The sequence below is a fragment of the Anabrus simplex genome, chromosome 3 (genome assembly GCF_040414725.1).
Source record: "Anabrus simplex isolate iqAnaSimp1 chromosome 3, ASM4041472v1, whole genome shotgun sequence".
Lineage (NCBI taxonomy): Eukaryota > Metazoa > Arthropoda > Insecta > Orthoptera > Tettigoniidae > Anabrus > Anabrus simplex.
The window spans coordinates 499,062,103-499,082,053 of NC_090267.1; the positions used below are offsets into that span (position 1 = coordinate 499,062,103).

The following is a 19,951-nucleotide window of genomic DNA, read 5'->3' on the forward strand; positions in this document are numbered from 1 at the left end:
ACATTCAGCATAATTTTTCATGTATCACAAAACACTGAAAAGGCTTCAAAACTCTCATCTCTCACTTTCTGAAAGTTATGAAATTGTGAATAAAACTGTGGAACAACTAAATTGTGGTACAGGTAAAGTTGTAGATGTAGCAAATATGAAGATGGCCACTGTACTTTCAAAGAACCCTGGATATGAAGAAATGACAAAGGTTGCTGCAATGCTGTGTGGAGATTTAAGTGTAAAATTAACATTGGATTTAACCCCAGCAGATATTGTGAAGTGGAATTATGCCCCCATTACCACTTCCAATGTAGAACGCAGTTTCAATCAATATAAATCTGTCCTTAGAGATAATAGGGGAAGATTCACTTTCCAGCACTTAAAGAACATTTTGTAATCCATTGTTTTGGTAACAGAGAGTAAAAGATTGTCATCATCATCATCATCATCATCATTTCTTCGCTCCAGCAAGCCAGGTGTGGTTGTGTATGAGCCTCCTCCAGTTTGTTCTATCCATCCACAGATGCTGCTCAGATATGTGAAACCAGTTCGCATGTCTAATTTCAAGGTCCTTCATTATCTGTTTTTCCCAAACATCACGAGGTCTTCCTCTTGGTCTCTTCCCAGGAACATTGTGGTCAAAGTATGTTGGAGGAGCCCTGTGAGGGTTCATTCTTTTCATGTGACCATACCATTGCAATCTCTTCACTTCTAGAGTCTCCAGCAAGCTTCTTTCCAATCCAAGCTGTTGTCGGATATCCACATTCCTTATTTTATCCATTTTTGTTTTTTGTAGACAAGAACGGAGAAACTTCATTTCTGTTGCCCGAAGACGACTCTTTGTTGGTCCAGTAAGTGTTGCTGCTTCCAGGCCATACGTCAGTGTAGGTACTAGATATAGTTTGTACAAGCTGATCTTGGAAACTAACGGAAATGTTTCATCCCAAAGTATTTGACGTACAGCGTGATAGAATTTGGAAGTTTTCTGTATTCTATTACTAATCTCTTGATGTATGGTATTGTCTAATGGGAGAACACTACCTAAATACTGGAAGTTGTCTACAATATCCATCTCCTCATCTCCAAATCTTAGATGAACAGTTGGGGAGTTTCTACTCATCACCAAGCCAACTGTCTCCGTTTTGTTGATTTTGAGACCAAAGGTTGTAAAAGCTTCATGCCAGTGATCTAGTCTAGTTTGTACTTCCACTTCTGTCTCACCCCATACCATTACATCTTCAGCAAATACCAGGGCATTAGTTATTGGATCCTTTTTCTTAACCGCTTTTAAAACTTCATCCATTATGATTATGAAGAGAAGTGGTGAAAGACAACTTCCTTGCTGGACTCCACTCTTCGTTTCAAACCAACCTGACTTTCCATCCTGGACCTGGACACAACACTTGGTTTCATCATATAATAGTTGTACTCGTGTTATGATGTCATCGGGCACTTTATGTCTCAAACATTCCCATATATGCCTGCGTGGTACATGGTCATATGCTTTCTCGATGTCCAGAAAAACAGATTGTGTGTTCTTCAAATATATTAAAATGAGAAGTGCAACATTATGTTTCATGTAGATCTACTTTGTTTAGCTTCTTTGAACTTTTATATTAAATAGAAATTAATGTTATATATGTAATTTTAAGTCCATATATAATTCCAAATTTCAATAAAAATAACTAAATATCGAAAGGGGGGTAGCAGCCTTTTGGAAGTTGCAAGGGCGGCAGTCTAGATGATTGACTGATATGGCCTTGTAATAATACTCAACATGGATTAGCTGTGTTGATACTGCTACACGGCTGAAAGCAACGGGAAACTACAGCCGTAACTAACTCCTGAGGACATGCAGCTCTCTCTGTATGAATGATGTACTGATGATGGCTTCCTCCCTGGTAAAATATTCCGGAGGTAAACTAGTCCCCCGTTCAGATCTCTAGGTGGGGAATACACGAGAGGGGGCAATCATCAGGAAGATGGATACTGACATTCTGCGAGTTGAAGCGTGGAATGTTAGAAGTTTGAAGCGTTGTGGTAGGTTAGAGAATCTGGAAAGGGAGATGGATAGACTAAAGTTAGATGTAGTTGGTATAAGTGAAGTACGTTGGCAGGTAGAACAGGATTTTTGGTCAGGCGACTACCGAATTATCAACACAAAATCAAACAGGGGAAATGCAGGAATTGGTTTAATAATGAATAAGAAAATAGGGCAGCGGGTAAGCTACTACAACCAGCATAGTGAAAGAATTATTGTCGTCAAGATAGACACCAAACCAATGCCCACCACAGTAGTGCAGGTCTATATGCCTACTAGTTCAGCAGATGATGAGGAAATCGAAAGAATATATGAAGAGATAGAAAATTTAATACAATATGTAAAAGGTGACGAGAATCTAATTGTGATGGGAGACTGGAATTCAGTGGTAGGCCAAGGAAGAGAAGGTAATACAGTAGGAGAATTCTGATTGGGACAAAGGAAAGATTAAGGAACTCAGCTGGTTGAATTCTGCACTGATCATAATTTAGTCCTTGTCAATACTTGGTTCAAACACCATAAACGACGGCTGTATACGTGGACAAGACCTGGAGACATTGGTAGGTATCAAATATACTTCACTATGATTAGGCAGAGTTCCAGAAACCAGGTGTTGGATTGCAAAACTTTCCCAGGAGCAGACGTGGACTCTGACCACAACTTGTTGGTCATGAAATGCCATCTGAAGTTGAAGAAATTGAAGAAAGGAAAGAACTCAAAAAGATGGGATCTAGACAAGTTGAAAGAAAAGAGTGTGAGGGATTGTTTCAAGGAACATGTTGCACAAGGGCTAAATGAAAAGGCTGAAGGAAATATAATAGAGGAAGAGTGGATAGTCATGAAAAATGAAGTCAGTAAGGCTGCTGAAGATATGTTAGGAAGGAAGAAAAGATCAACTAAAGATCAGTGGATAACTCAGGAGATACTATACCTGATTGATGAACGACAGAAATATAAGAATGCTAGAAACGAAGAGGGCAGAAAAGAATAAAGGCGATTAAAGAATCAAGTGGATAGAAAGTGCAAGGTAGCTAAGGAAGAATAGCTGAAGGAGAAGTGCAAGAATGTCGAAGGTTGTATAGTCCTGGGAAAGGTAGATGCTGCATATTGGAAAATCAAGGAAACATTTGGAGAAAGGAATCTAGGTGTATGAATATTAAGAGCTCAGATGGAAAGCCACTTCTTGAGAGAGAAGACAAAGCAGAAAGATGGCAGGAACATATCCAACAGTTGTATCAAGGTGAAGATGTAGATGATATGGTTCTGGAACAAGAAGAGGCTCTTGATGCTGATGAAATGGGAGACCCAATTTTGAGGTCAGAGTTTGACAGAGCTGTGAGAAACCTAAATAAGAACAAGGCACCCGGAATTGGTGACATTCCTTCTGAATTACTGACTGCCTTAGGAGAAACCAGCATGGCAAGGTTATACCGTTTAGTGTGTAAGATGTATGAGGCAGGAGAAGTCCCATCCAATTTTTGGTAGAATGTTGTTATTCTTATTCCCAAGAAAGCCGGTGCTGACAGGTGTGAAAACTACCGCACCATTAGTTTAGTATCTCATGCCTGAAAAATTTTAACACGTATTATTTACAGAAGAATGGAAAAACAATTTGAAGCTGAGTTGGGAGAAGATCAATTTGGCTTCAGAAAAAATGTAGGAACACGTGAAGCAATCCTGACTTTACGTCTGATCTTAGAGGACTGAATCAAGAAGGACAAGCCCACGTGCATGGCATTCGTAGATGTAGAAAAGGCATTGGATAATGTTGAATAAACCAAGCTATTTGAGACTCTGAAGGTGATTGGGATCAGATACCGAGAATGATCTACAATCTGTATAAAAATCAGTCTGCAACGATAAGAATTGAGGGCTTTGAAAAAAAAGCAGCAATCCGGAAAGGAGTGAGGCAAGGCTGCAGTTTGTCCCCCCTCCTTTTCAATGTTTACATTGAACAGGCAGTAAAGGAAATCAAAGAGGAATTTGGAAAGGATATCACAATCCAAGGAGAGGAAATCAAAACCTTGAGATTTGCCGATGATATTGTTATTTTATCTGAGACTGCAGAAGATCTCGATAAGCTGCTGAATGGTATGGACGAAGTCTTGGGCAAGGAGTACAAGATTAAAATAAATAAGTCCAAAACAAAACTAATGGAGTGCAGTCGAACAAAGGCAGGTGATGCAGGAAATATTAGATTAGGAAATGAAGTCTTAAAGGAAGTAGATGAATATTGTTACTTGGGTAGTAAAATAACTAACGATGGCAGAAGTAAGGAGGACATAAAATGCAGACTAGCACAAGCAAGGAAGAGCTTTCTTAAGAAAAGAAATTTGCTCACTTCAAACATTGATATAGGAATTAGAAAGATATTTTTGAAGACTTTCGTGTGGAGCGTGGCATTGTATAGAAGTGAAACATGGACAATAACTAGCTCAGAAAGAAAGAGAATAGAAGCTTTTGAAATGTGGTGTTACAGAAGAATTATGAAGGTGAGATGGATAGATTGAATCGCGAATGAAGAGATAGTGAATCGAATTGGTGAGAGGAGATCGATTTGGCTAAATTTGACAAGAAGAAGAGGAGATAGAATGATAGGACACATCTTAAGACACCCGGGACTTGTGCAGTTGGTTTTTGAAGGAAGTGTAGGTGGTAAGAACGGTAGGGGTAGACCAAGGTATGAATATGACAAACAGATTAGAGCAGATGTAGGATGCAGTAATTATGTAGAAATGAATAGGTTAGCACAGGGTAGGGTGACATGGAGAGGTGCATCAAACCAGTTTATGGACTGATAACTCAAACAACAACAACAACATATGTCATATTTCAATAATTATTAGTACATATAAATCCATTCCCTGATGATCAGAATCAAGTACGTTATGAACAGTAAAATCAATTGGTCTCAACTCACTTTTTACCCCACAACCGTTAAGTTGATTCCCCCCACCAAAAAAGAAGGTGTGTTTCTTTATGTTTAAAGGAGATTCCAAATACCAATGTTCATGCCTGTTACGTTCAGTTTTGAGATATAAGTATCCCCATAAAAAGAATTGACTTTTTTTCACTTCCTTTCACAGTCCTTTAATTGAATTTTCCAGAAAAAAATACTGTTTCTTTATTGGTAAAGGATCTCATAAATACCAATTATCACGATTGTAACATCTTCAGTTTTGAGATATGTCCCCTCATAAAAGGAATTTAACTCCTTTTCACCCCCGCCCCCAAGATGACTTTCCCCAAAAAATGCATTTTTCTTTGTTTTTAAAGGAGATCCAAATACCAATTTTCACGTCTGTAATAAATTTAGTTTTTATTAGAGGTAAATATCCTCATACAATTAATTCAAATAATTATCCAATTTTTTCACCCTCCCTTCATTGGATTTTCCAAAATCAATGGAATATGTGTTTCTTTACTTTTAAAGGAGATGCCAAATACCAATTTTCACATCTGCATCATCCTATGTTTTTGAGATAATAGTATCTTCATACAAATATTTCAACTAATTTTTCATTTCTCCTCCCCCACCGCCTCCTTTAAGTGGATTTCCAAAAACAAAAAATATCTACATATTTCACACCTGTAACATCTTCAGTCATTTTTACCCCCATCCAAGTGGTTTTTCCAAAAACAAAAAATACGTGTTTCTTTATTTTTAAAAAACCAAACCAAACCAAACCACATGGCACTACAGCCCTTGAAAGGCCTTGGCCTACCAAACGACCGCTGCTCAGCTCGAAGGCCTGCATATTACAAGGTGTCATGTGGTCAGCACGACAAATCCTCTCGGTCGTTATTCTTGGCTTTCTAGACCGGAGCCGCTATCTCACCGTCAGATAGCTCCTCAATTCTAATCATGTAGGCTGAGTGGACCTCGAACCAGGCCTCAGGTCCAGGTAAATATCTCTGACCTGCCTGGGAATCGAACCCGGGGCCTCCGGGTGAGAGGCAGGCATGCTACCCCTTCACCACGGGGCCGGCTCTTTATTTTTAATAGAGATAAAAAATACCATTTTTTCACTTCTGTAACGTTAAGTTTTTGAGATTTACTGTAGACATGATCATTTTAAAATTTCATCCCCTTTTTAGTTCCTCTTAAGTGGAGTTTCTGATAACAAATCACCTGTGTTCCTTTACTTTTACAGGGAATTCCAAATACCAATTTTTACGTCTGTAACATTTTACATTTCTGAGATATACTGTAGATATTGTCTTTCTAAAAATTCACCCATTTGTCACTCCTGTTTAACCCCCATTAATTGGATTTTCCCAAAACAAAAAAAATATGTGTTTCTTTATTTTTAAAGGAGATTCCAAATACCAATTTTCAGGTCTGTAATACCTTCAGTTTCTGAGATATAGGTATCCTCATTAAAGGCCCTCAACCCCTTTTTCACCCCTCCTAGTGGAATTTTCCAAAAGCAAAAAAAAATGCATGTTTCTTTATTTTTAAAGGAGATTCTAAAAACCAATTTTTACAACTGTAAACTTTTAAAGTTTTGAGATATAAATACACTCATTTTCACCCCCCTTCCCTCCCCCTTAGCAACAGAATATCCAAAAATCCTCCCTTAGCGAGCACCTACATTGTAATATAAATGTATCCTCAAAATTTCATTTCTTTATGTCCAGTAGTTTTGGCTTGGCGATGATGAATGAATCATTCAGTCAGTCAGAACATGTTCTTTTATATATGTAGAGATACAGTCAGTCCATTATTGGATATTATAAATTTTCCAGCTAACTCATTCCTGGTTGCCAGCATTTCACCCCAGGGTGCTACGTTGGGCTCATTAGTTGGTGAATAGCACACCTACCAAGACTATGAGACAAAGTCTCTCATAGTGCATTGGCACTGCCGGTGGCTCCAAGTAGCCTTCGCAGTGGCCTCCACAGTATGCACTAGCCATGCGTCACATGCATGTAAAAGACCTTATTTAAAGCATTTTATATCCTAACAAAATACTGAATAAAAACAACAATACAATAACAAAATTAAAAGTTATGTCCAATGTCCTGTAAAATGTTTATATATGGTGCTAAAACTGAGCTGCTTGACAATTATCACCACAATAACATTAGATAATGTTAAAGTTCAAAATCACAATCGCACTACTTTCAAAGCTTAATAGCATACAGAATAATCACCACAAAGCACAAACATAAAGGAAGATTACAAACAAAGAGTACAACTACGGACCAGGTTATAAATTTCATTTTTGTCTGTATTGAAGATCAACTTTTCATTCATTAATTTATTTATTTCAATTAATTCTAACGACCCTGCAGGCCCATACATAGGAACTGTACAGGATATTACATACTGGCGGGCACTTACACATCAAAATATAGTTTGTGTATATAAGGTTATTAGTAAATGGTTGAGCATATAAACGCATACAATATATAAAATATATACATCAACATTATGAGGATTACAGAGAATTATTTCTGACTGTATTTACATTTACATAACAAGAAAGTTGGAAAGGTATAAGAATAGATTATAGAGTATTTTCATTTACATAACATAAGAGTTGCAGAAGTACAAGAATAGATTTCAGATTATTTACAATTACATAACATAAAAGGTGCAGACGTACAAGAATTGATTACAGAGTATTTACAGTACATATACATAACACAGAGTTGCAGAGGTACAAGAACAGATTACAGAGTACGGTATTTACATTTATATAACATAAAAGTTGCAGAGGTACAAGAATAGTTCCGGACAGTTTGCAAGATTGTTTGAGAGAATGACTTAAATGACAAATGATATTTTGATTTCCCAAAAATAATCCTTGACCCTTTGTTTGAATTTTGCCAAAGTTGGTGCTGTTTTTACCTCCACAGGGATGTTATTAAATAACTGGATCGTAGAGAACTTCAAGCTGTTTATACCATATTTATAAGAGCGAACATTGTATAGGGCAAAGTCATTTGCGTGCCTAGTACTATATGGATGGTTGTCAGAATTCAGAGTATAAGCAGTGTTGTGGTGTATAAATTTATGTTTTATTTTATACATGAGTACAGCTGTATTGAATTCTGTACTCATGCTTAGGGGTGGTATTTTAGCACTTAGGTATAGATATTTTATTGGCGTTAGGTAGGGAAGATTAAGTATATTTCTAACAGCTCTATTTTGTACTACCATTAGCTCATTCAAGTTAGACTTCTTACAGCGCATCCAGATTACATTCAAATATTGTAGGTGACTATGAATTAAAGAGTAGTAGATCTGTTTTAGAAGATGTTGTGGGATAAGGTAACTAAGTTTCTTTAAAATTCTTGCAACAGGATCTTTTTAGTAATGTATTCAACATTGTCTGTCCAGTTCAAGTTCCTATCAATAACCAACCCAAGATATTTGACAGTACTAACTAGTTTTATTTCAGTATTCTGCATACCGGTATATATTTTGCTGTGTGGGATTTCATTCTGACCTTGTTTTGTCATTATCATATAATTAGTCTTTTGCACATTAATTGTTAATTTATTTGCTTGAAACCACAAGCACAGAGTATTGAGGTCTTCCTGCATATCTTTAACAATGGAGTCTATATTGCAACCAGTATAGAACAAGTTTGTGTCGTCGGCATATAGTGTGATACGTCCTTTCAAACAGCAAGTTGCAATGTCGTTGATGTAGACTAGAAAGAGTATCGGCCCTAATACCGACCCCCTGTGGAATGCCATGGGTTACCCTAATTGCTGAGCTCCTACAGTTATTGAGCACTATATACTGTTTTCTATCAGACAGATAATTATCAAACCACTTCAAAGCAACACCACGAACTCCTGCTCTTTCTACTTTAGCTAACAATCTTTCATGGTCCACTGTATCAAAGGCCTTCTTTAGATCTATAAACAACCCACCAGCAAAATTATTAGAATCTATTGACTCTTGCAGCAGATTTATGAGATCTACGGTTGCTATTTCAGTGTTAGAATTCTCACGAAAGCCATATTGTGCATTGTAAAAGAAATTATTTTTGTTTAAAAAAGTGAGAAGTCTCTTTTTAACAATAGTTTCTAATATTTTGGAGATTATGGAGAGAATGCAGATAGGCCTATAGTTACTAGGATTCCTCCCATCCCCACCCTTGAAGACAGGAACTACTTTAGCTACTTTTTTTTTTTTTTTTTTTTTTGCTAGGGGCTTAACGTCGCACCGACACAGATAGGTCTTATGGCGATGATGGGATAGGAAAGGCCTAGGAGTTGGAAGGAAGCGGCCGTGGCCTTAATTAAGGTACAGCCCCAGCATTTGCTTGGTGTGAAAATGGGAAACCACAGAAAACCATTTTCAGGGCTGCCGATAGTGGGATTCGAACCTACTATCTCCCGGATGCAAGCACACAGCCGCGCGCCTCTACGCGCACGGCCAACTCGCCCGGTTTAGCTACTTTTAGCTCACTAGGTAATGTACCAGATGCCAAGGATTCGTTAATGATCACTGTTAGCATCCCACTTAAAGAATCCTGGAATTCTTTTAGAAAGTTGGCAGTTATACCATCCTGCCCACAGCTACTCTTGTTTTTTAGATTTGATATTATAGATCTTACTTCTGTTTCATCAGTTGGATATAGGTAAAATGAGTTCAAGTAACTAGGAACCCCAAGTGTTTCAGTGCTCTGGGAAGGGATTGCTGAAGCCAGGGTTTTAGCAATATTTGAAAAATATAAATTTAATGATTCACATATTTCCTGACTGTCTGTAATTATCTTGTTATCTATTTCTAGAGATGTACAATTATCGCCTTTTGTTGTTTTTCTGTTGTGTATGATTTCATTGATTATTTTCCATGTTTCCTTTGGGTTCTTCTTATGAATTCTAAATTTTTCAGAGTAATATTTGTTTTTTTAAGCTCCTTTTTAGATCTGTTACATTGTTTCTACACCTGCGATATTCCTGATTGAGATTGATGTTATTCTTTAGGGTTGGATTTTTAAGTTTCGTATGTAAAATGTCACGTCGCTTAATAATGCTGAGAAGTTCAGAAGATATCCATGGCAAGCTACCAGTTCTTTGTGTTCGTTGACTTTGTGCTTTCTGTCTTTGTGTACTAAGCGGTAGTTGGTCAATGAAGGAATTATATATTATGTCAATCCTATTATTAGTGTTGTTTATGACTTTTGTGTTATGTTCAGTGATATTACTACTTTCAGGTCTATCATCCTTTTGGTCTACATTAGTTGCTTTCAGCCTTTTCAGTTCTAGTGATTGTGATGGAGATTTAGAATTTGGCAAAAGAATATCAAATATTAATATATTATGGTCACTTATATAGCTACCAACAATTGATAAATAATAATATATTCCAGAATTATTTATAGACACATGATCTATTAAAGTGCTTGTGGTATCACATATTCGTGTTGGATATACATTATTGCATTGCTTGAAACCATAGCAAGAAAGCAGGTTCATGTATTTTCTTTTTAGTTGGTTACTAGTTAAGATATCAATATTCGTGTCACTCAAAAATAGGCATAAATTGTTAGTTGTTTTAATTGGAAAATTTTCGAGGGATGCTAGAAATTGTGTGGCATTATTCCTATTTGGGTTATATCCTGCAATTAAATCAATACTTTTATATTTACTACTACTAAATTTATCCCTATAAATTTCAACCCATATCAAGCTATGATCAAGTTCACAATTCATTTTCACATTTACTTTCCAACAGTGCGAAATGTAAATACCTAAGCCACCTCCAGTTTTGCCGTCTCTGTGTGGAAAGATGCTTCTATAATTAGGTATATTATAGTATTTCGCCTCCTCACTTTTTACCCAGGTTTCTGTCACAACCAATATATCTACCTAACCTATAATGTGCAACAGAATTTCTATTTCCTCAAGTTTGTTTCGGATACTCCTGCTGTTTAGGTACAAGCACCTAACCGCACTGTAAGATTTTGACGGACCAGTAGAGCTGTTTCCGTCCAGGTTAGAAGCAACTGTATATGCTAGTGATGTGCGCGAGTGATGCCTGGAATCGCGGTACTCGATTCTTTCGAGTCCAGGCTCGGACTCGCTTCGCTTGCGAAGGCTCGATGATAGCATGACGTCACACGTTCGCTCACTCGCCGGCTCGTAGATGGATGAAGCATGCGTACAAGCGGTCGCTGAGGGTTTATGGGATTGCGACAGCGCGGTACGATATGAAAAAACTGAATGAATGCGGAAAAGGAATAACCTAAATTTGATAATTACTTGAGAACGATAATAATGCCACTTAATACGCATAATAAGATATGAAAATATCCGTTTACGGCGTCTCGCACACACTTCACTGAATATGCCATCCATTCTAATATTGATAATATATCTTATCTGGCCTTCATAGCCCAACTTGGCCGGTTCGATACTGGTTTATTCCGGTAGTATTTGAAGGTGCTCAAATACGTCAACCTAGTGTCGGTAGAATTATTGGGACGTAAAAAATCTCCCGGGGGACTAAATGCGGTACCTCGGCATCCCCGAAAACGATACAAATGTACGTACTTGGACGTAAAAGGTATAACATTATTATTATTATTATTATTTCAAATCCCTGTCACGGTATGTATGTTGTAATTAGTGTATTTTAAACATGTGCTATTTTTTTTTGCTAGGGGTTTACGTCGCACCGACACAGATAGGTCTTATGGCGACGATGGGATAGGAAAGGCTTAGGAGTTGGGAGGAAGCAGCCGTGGCCTTAATTAAGGTACAGCCCCAGCATTTGCCTGGTGTGAAAATGGGAAACCACGGAAAACCATCTTCAGGGCTGCCGATAGTGGGATTCGAACCTACTATCTCCCGGATGCAAGCTCACAGCCGCGCGCCTCTACGCGCACGGCCAACTCGCCCGGTAACATGTGCTATTTGTAGACTATAGACGGTATTTCTGCACACATTGTATTGCTTCGCTACTGGTAAATTATATCTCATGTAGCCATTATGCATATACACGGGCGTAGATGTGCTAATATGATCGGTAGTATGACAGATTTATTGTAACCATAGCCTATTGCTAACCGTGCCAAAGCCTACAAACGTCCGGGGGAACAGGTGAATTACAGCAGTTTATATGTACATCTTATTTTCGCCAGATATAATGTCGGGTATTAAGATGAGGCGTCCAGAATGTGACGTACGTTCACGCAGCAAATCAGCGGACAGAACGTCATTCTGTTCTAGCTAAACAGCTGACAGTTTGTTAGTAAGTCACAACCTTTAGAGCCTATGATGATGATAATAATAATCATAACAATCGAATTATTGACGACCGATGACTGAACAACATCAATCATCAGCAGCAAACATATTGCACTCCACCCCACAAAAATATTCTGTGGGTGACCCTGAATGCCGTGCACTCCAGTACAGTAGATTTTAGTTCTAAGGCATGTCCACAGATAGCGACACCAGTATGCTTGGACTCGAGTCTGGAGTCGAGTAATACCGATTCTAAGAGCACATTACTCGATTCTACTCGATTCCGTCGCTAGCCCATCACTACAAAATGTCACAAACGTCAAAAACGTGGTCGTCCCACGTGGTCCAAGGTGTCAAACTCAAATCGACCAATAGCAATCGGAAGATGTTTCTACCAATAGGAGCTGCCGTATTCGTCACGTGGGCTATGGGTGAGTGACGTGACGTGAGTGCGCGCTCACAAGAGTGGAGGGCGAAAGTATTCAGTCTGAGCCGAGCCCTAGGAAGGGTAGGACCTATGCCGCTGTCAAACCCTTGTAACAGCCTAATGGAAAAATGGAATATCTGTGGTAACACTTAGGTACTGCCATTAACGAGTGTTGGTATGATATCTTGGCTGTGCCGTTACACTTGTGTCTTCGCTCTGCAACTTTCTAATATCATCAATGCTCCTAATTCGCACTGATCGATGGTTTTCAGTCCTTCTTACGTAGATTTTGCAGTCCCTTGTCCAAATATATTTATATCCATATTGGCGTAGATCCCTGGCCACATTGTGGAGATATTTATTCCCTGATGTCAGATGTTCATTGATATACACAGCTCGGTTAGCTGCTTGGATACCTAAATCTCTTGAGCTTAGTGTTGATTTATTCTTTCCTGCTGCGGGCAGCTGATCCTTTTTTAACCGGCTACAAAATTTTACAAGGAGAGGAGGAGGGAGTTACTGCTTCTTTTTGGGGTAGACGATGACACGCATCAATATCACTGTCGGTCACTTCGACACCGAGCGCATTGCCAAGTGCTTTCACAACTGCGATTGGATTCTCGTCACCAAGCTGGGGCAGTCCATGAATTTCTACGTTGTTCCTCCGGACGTACTGTTGGAGGTCTTGATTTTCCTCTCTAAGCTTAGAGACTTCTTCATCTGCTCTTGTCTTTTCCCTTTCGAGGACAGCAACCTTAGACTTCAATGCCGCTACTTCTGCCATAGCGTTTTTAAAGTCATCAGTTATTTTGTGCAGCTGACGCTTAATATCGTCGAAACTCTCAGAAGGTGACATCTCAGAAGACTTTCTAATTTCCGCTGTTTCACCTTCGATTCCTTCTAGTTTACATAGCCTTTTGTGAATGTCCCTAACTACAGATTCCATATCCCCAAGCTTATGGTCAATCGGCCCTGCGGCCAGATCGCCATTCACACTATCACACTTGCCGCAGTACCACTTCTTTGATTTGTCGTCAATTAGTGTCTTGAATTCCCGTTTATTTAATTTAACATACGCTCTGTGATATTTTCTATGACACTTACCGTCACAGATGATGTAGTCGTCCTCGGCAGTAATTGATTTTATGCACGAACCACACACAGCTAGTTGCTTATTGCCCGCCATCTTGGTCTTGTGTTGAACAAACTTGTTAGTGAATAAAAACTTTCTAATGTGAGGTAGAATTTGAATGGTTCTCGTATGTTCCATTCAAATTCTACCTCACATTAGAAAGTTTTAATTACCAACAAGTTTGTTTATGTCATGTACATATTTACCTGTACATAAATAAATGTTGCCAAATTGCCACACGATTCATTGTAGGTAAATAACACCCATTTCGCAAACATGGTGATTGCAACACAATACGGAACTTCACAAGAAACGAACAATTTGCAATTCGTGGCATATGAATGAGTAATTTACTCAGGCCGATAATTTACACCTTATTTCACAACTCATATGGTACAAACACTTGCACTGCACAATACAATGAACATATTGCACAACCGCACTGACCGCAAGACTGACTGTACGTCTGAACGGTCGAAAAATACTGAAAATAATGTATATCTGGTTCTTGTAGTGATTTCTTTTATATGCGAAGAGGGCTAGGAGTTAGTGGAGGAGGATAAACACACCTACTTCTCACACATCGGTCCGCTAATACTCATTTCTTGAAGTTGATTGAGATATCAAAATAGTTCCATTCTTCTACATTCCACTGATTGAATCTCATCCGGATCGGATCATAGGTTTAATCAGAATCTTCAAAGCGTCACCTGGTATTATTCTAGTAGATGACACTACGCCTTGCAAAAATCTAGCTTAGGCTCGCATGACCAGACTTATGACGTCTTTCTGTAATTTGCCGCAACCTTATGCATCGCGTAATTGATGATATATTAAGTAAGTGGAATACATCTTGATGGTCATAATTAAACATAAAATTCCCTGATTCTGATGAGCTCGTACTTGTAAATATCCGTTACGTATTTCAGAATCCATGTCATTAATATTATTATTATTATTGTTATTATTATTAACAACTGAAGGTTCTCAGTTAGCATCAATGAATATGCACGTAAATACACAGAGAATTATGTTTTCATGGGTTAACCTGACTTAATAAAGGATAGCCTACTGGCCATCATGTGGTGTTTGCCTCTTCTTACTCACTCCCAAAAGAGAGAGAAGATTTCCAAGTGCGGCCTAGCGCATGACCTGTTTTGGTAAGTGTGCGCAATGAGACTCTTGCCTCTCGAGCCAGCGGTGAGTTACTCGTGCCCCGTATAGTGCAAAATATGCTAGTTATGGCACTAATTATCACAGAATGATGCAGAAAACGGCATATTACTGTCACAGGGTATCACAACATGCTATTGACAGTGTTGTGAACGGTTCCAATACCTACCCAAGGACAGATATAAAGTATGGTAGAAATATATAAAGTAGTTTCCCAGGTGTAAGAACTCAACAAATGGATGAATAGGCAAATCAACAAAAGAGCTAAACAGATGTCTGATCGAACTTAGGCTGAAAAATGGTCCGCTAATGATATCTCTCTTATTAATCCTCATATCAAAATATTGAAAATGAGAAAAAAGTTTTAGAAATTGATTTCCATTAAGGTAGGTAGATTTCTATTAACACATTGCTGACCGGATGCTTGAGCTTGTCACATACCCTGTGGACCGGACATTTTTCTACTAAGCATACCAGGGTGCAGGGGCGATTTCTCCGAGCATGCTACGCTTGCTGCGCAAGCGCAATATTTTTCTAAAGCAGGCGAGTTAAAAAAATTACAATATGTACCGTATCTGTAATAGATCTGCATTATACAAATCGCATGTTGCATTTATCTTGGCGAGTTCAGCGAGGCTTGCTCGTATCTTAAGAGCTTCAGCGGAGCTGTCGACACAGCGAGAAATGTATGCGCGCGCAGGTTTCTTCTCTCCAAGGCCGGTTGCAAGCTGTCACGTTTGTAATGTGTAGTTGGAAGCTCTGGTCTGAGAGCTACAGATCTAGTGTGTTGTGTCAGTGAGCAGTGTACTGTAAGTTCCTGACCATCTATTCTGAATGATTTGACGTGCTGCAATGGGTTCCGAACCGTGCATTATTGACAGCTTGTTATCAAATCTATTTTCTCGGAGGACTATCCAAGAGAAAACGGACATTAATAAGAATGGTAGGCCCTGTCCGGCGCATAGTTTTGTAAAGAGAAGCCGCAGAGTAGAGTTTGTTTTCAAGTAGGAAGAACTAATAAATAGTTGCAGTTTTTCTGTGTACATAGTTTGACGTTTACTTCTTTAAATTTTATAATCACTGGCTTGTCATGATTTGTTAATAATTATAAAATTTGTCTGATTGTTATTCTTTTGGCCATTCTTGAAGGTGTGACGTAACCAGTTTGAATGCATGATTAAAATGTTCATGTGATTTAACGATTTTTAGGTTTATGAATTTTATTCATTCAGAACTATGCATATCCCACCCCACCAACTTTCACGAATGGAAGAGCAAGCCTGACTTTCATGACCAGCATTCGCCCCTGTCAGGGTGCACTTGATTATAAGTACATACATATTAAACCAGTCAATATTTTATCTTTAAAGTTGGTATGGCTAATCTCCAATGCCCCTAGTAGTAGTCGATCTGCCTTTACAAAACCATCTTCAGCGTCAGTTTCCTCTTAGCAGTGATAGTGTGCAGTTGAGTGGACAGTCGCTGTGACGAGGTAGCGTGGACGGTATTGAGTAGTGATTCTACGAGTGTCATTCGTACGTTATGGGGGAGCAAAGTGGTGGCGAGGAGTCTCCGGATCCTTCAACCCTCACAGTTGCTCGGGAAGAGACAGTTCAAATGGAACAGGATGAGGATGATAGTTCAAGTGAGAATCGTGGTACAGTGAGTAATTCGAATACAGCAAATGCGGCTGTGAATAATGAGACTGGTGCTTCGATTTCGAAGACTGAGTCGCAGGAACTTTACCCTAGTACTCATTATGGACCCTTCATTATTTTTGTGGAGTCCACAGCAACAGGCAATGTCGGTAACATGCATCCTATGACCTTGGGTAGAATTTTCTATGAGAAAAATATTCCAGTGGCCCACAAGGGACGAAATAGGGTACAAATAGAATTTGTATATGCCGTACAGGCAAATTCATTTTTGAAACACCCTTTATTTGTTGAGCTTAAGCTACGGGCATACATACCGAGCTCTAATGTATTGCGGGTATGAGTTATCAGGGGAGTAGAGAAGACCTTGAACGAGGCTGCTATATTAAAGCACTTAAAGTCTACTGCTGCTATAAAATCTGTAAAGCGTTTGAACCGTAGAATTGTTAACGAGGAAGGAACTCAGTATGTCCCTACTGGATCTATAAAAGTGGTTTTTCGTGCGCAGAAACTTCCACAGTATGTGTCATTATATCAGGTGCATTTAGAGGTGGAGCCATATGTTTTTGCTCCCATCCTCTGTAAAAAATGCCAACGGTACGGTCACGTTGATAAACATTGCAGAGCGACAAGTCCAAGGTGTGGGAAATGTGCATTGCACCATACTACGGCGAACTGTACGGAAACTTTCCTGCAATGCGTGCATTGTCGCGGCACCCATTCAACTGGAGATGTTGACTGTCCAGCTCACCAACAGCAAGTCCACATTAAAAAGATCATGAGCAATCAGAATTTATCGTTCAAGGACGCTGTACAGAAAGTTCAACCTAGTGAAAAAATAATGTAGTAGACAATTCCCAAAATTTTCCCCCTTTAACTGGGGAGGAGCAGACTCTTACACAGTCGAATCCCCGTAAGAGAAAATTTACACAAGTAATTTTAAAATCACCGAGACCATTACCAGCCCCAGGATATGATAAGGATGGTTATCATAATTTGGTTCGAGAGATTCCCCGTATGGAGATGGTAGCTTCAAAAGTTACACCTGTTTCCAATGGCGCAAGCCGGCGGATGGAGGCATCTTTGGACGAGCCTGTTGCCACGAGTAGCGCCTCAATGGCGCAACCGCTTTCGTCATTTCATAGGCAAAGAGAACATCTTCAAAGTGGTCTTTATCAATCTATTCAGCAATTGGTGCAATTATTGGGTGATCACCCCGCGTTAGCTCATAATGTATTCCAGTTAAGGGACAAGGTTTGCAGTTTCATTCAAATCTATGATCAGAATCGCTCAATGGAACGCTAGAAGTCTCATGAACAAACGTCATGAGCTATTTAAATTACTGTAATTCAGGAAACAGTACCTCACTTTTTAGCCATACAAGAAACTTGGTTTAATCTTGAGACTCGCACCGCGTATCCTAATTACAAAGTTTTACGTAATGATGGACCCGGTTACGGTGGGGTTGCCTTTTTGGTCCACTCGTCCGTGACATATAGCATTCATTCGAATATTCAGGCCATACCCCATACATATGTTATAGGATTATATTATATGCATATTTTACTTGTGAATATCTACTGTCCTCCTGAAGTTTCCATTAATGAGGGACAATGGAACCAATTCTTTCAACAATTTACTACAGAACCATATGTTTTTATTTTTGGGGATTTTAATCTTCACCACACACTGTGGGGAGGAAATTTGGATACACTTCAAGGTACGCAGTTCCTTAATGCAGTAAATAACCATGCTCTTGCTATTTTGAATGATGGCTCTCCTACGCGTTTGACTGCGCCTTCTGCCCCTCCTAGCGCAGTAGATTTAACATTGTGTAAGCGAAGTATGGTGTCTATCACTACATGGCCCCAGGGGCTCTGAACTATGGAGCGTGGGTTGGCGACCACGGGGCCCTCAGCTGAGTCCTGGCATTGCTTCCACTTACTTGTGCCTGGCTCCTCACTTTCATCTATCCTGTCCGACCTCCCTTGGTCAACTCTTGTTCTTTTCCGACCCCGACGCTATTAGGTTCGCGAGGGCTAGGGAGTCTTTCATTTTCACGCCCTTCGTGGCCCTTGTCTTCCATTGGCCGATATCTTCATTTTTCGAAGTGTCGGATCCCTTCCATATTTTCCCTCTGATTAGTGTTATATAGAGGATGGTTGCCTAGTTGTACTTCCTCTTAAAACAATAATCACCACCACCACCTATCACTACATGGCATACGTTGAGTGATACTTATTCCAGTGATCATTTCCCTATTGTTATTTCTTATGGTGTAGGCAGACCTATTTCTCCACCGCAGCACACATTTCAAAATAACATGATTCGATCTTTGAGGAGATTTAAACCGCAAATATATACCTCTTACATTGAGGATGCGTTACAAAAAATACCGGAAAATAATTTTTCATATCAAACTTTACTGCAGATTTTAACAGATTATATTAATCTTCACCACCCCATCATCGTTTCACCCCCTTTATCTTCTAGGAAACCTGCGCATGTTAAGTGGTGGGATGAGGAATGTCATTTACTGATTCAAACCCGCAAAGTACTTTTTCGACAATATAGGCAGCACGCAACACCTGAAAATTATTTCCTGCTCAAACGACACATAGCACAAACTCGCAGAATTTTCCATCAAAAACGTCGTGTCGCTTGGAGGGAGTTTATATCGTCCTTCACGCGTCAGGTTCCAATTGCAGACTTGTGGAATGCCATCAGGGCAATCACAAGAGTTACGCAGCACTCCCCTGCCAAGACCATCCCAGGTCAGGTATTATCTGATTTTCTTGTTAGAGAGACGCCAGATTTTGTTGTACCACAGTATGTTCATTCACAAGACCCACAAGACGCACGTTTTTCCGTATTGCTACAACCCTGCGATTATCAGGAATTAGAGGCAGTTCTACAATCGTGCTCAAATTCATCCCCCGGTCCAGATAATGTACACTGACTGACAGAGCAAATGCAACACCAAGAAGGAGTGGTTCGAAAGGGATGAAAGTTGGAGAAAAACAGAGACGGCACGGACGAATAATTGATGTTTATATCAAACCGATATGCAGGTTACACAATGCGCACGGCATCGACTCAGTAGGATGTAGGACCACAGCGAGCGGCGATGCACGCAGAAACACGTCGAGGTACAGAGTCAATAAGAGTGCGGATGGTGTCCTGAGGGATGGTTCTCCATTCTTTGTCAACCATTTGCCACAGTTGGTCGTCCGTACGAGGCTGGGGCAGAGTTTGCAAACGGCGTCCAATGAGATCCCACACGTGTTCGATTGGTGAGAGATCCGGAGAGTACG

General features: G+C 39.4%; 1 protein-coding gene across 1 annotated transcript in view; it reads left to right on the forward strand.

The window, feature by feature from the left end:
- The window catches only part of LOC136866882 (uncharacterized), a 240,950-nt gene that overhangs the window by 112,125 nt on the left and 108,874 nt on the right, over nucleotides 1-19,951 (forward strand). The gene's annotated exons all lie outside the window — the stretch shown is intronic.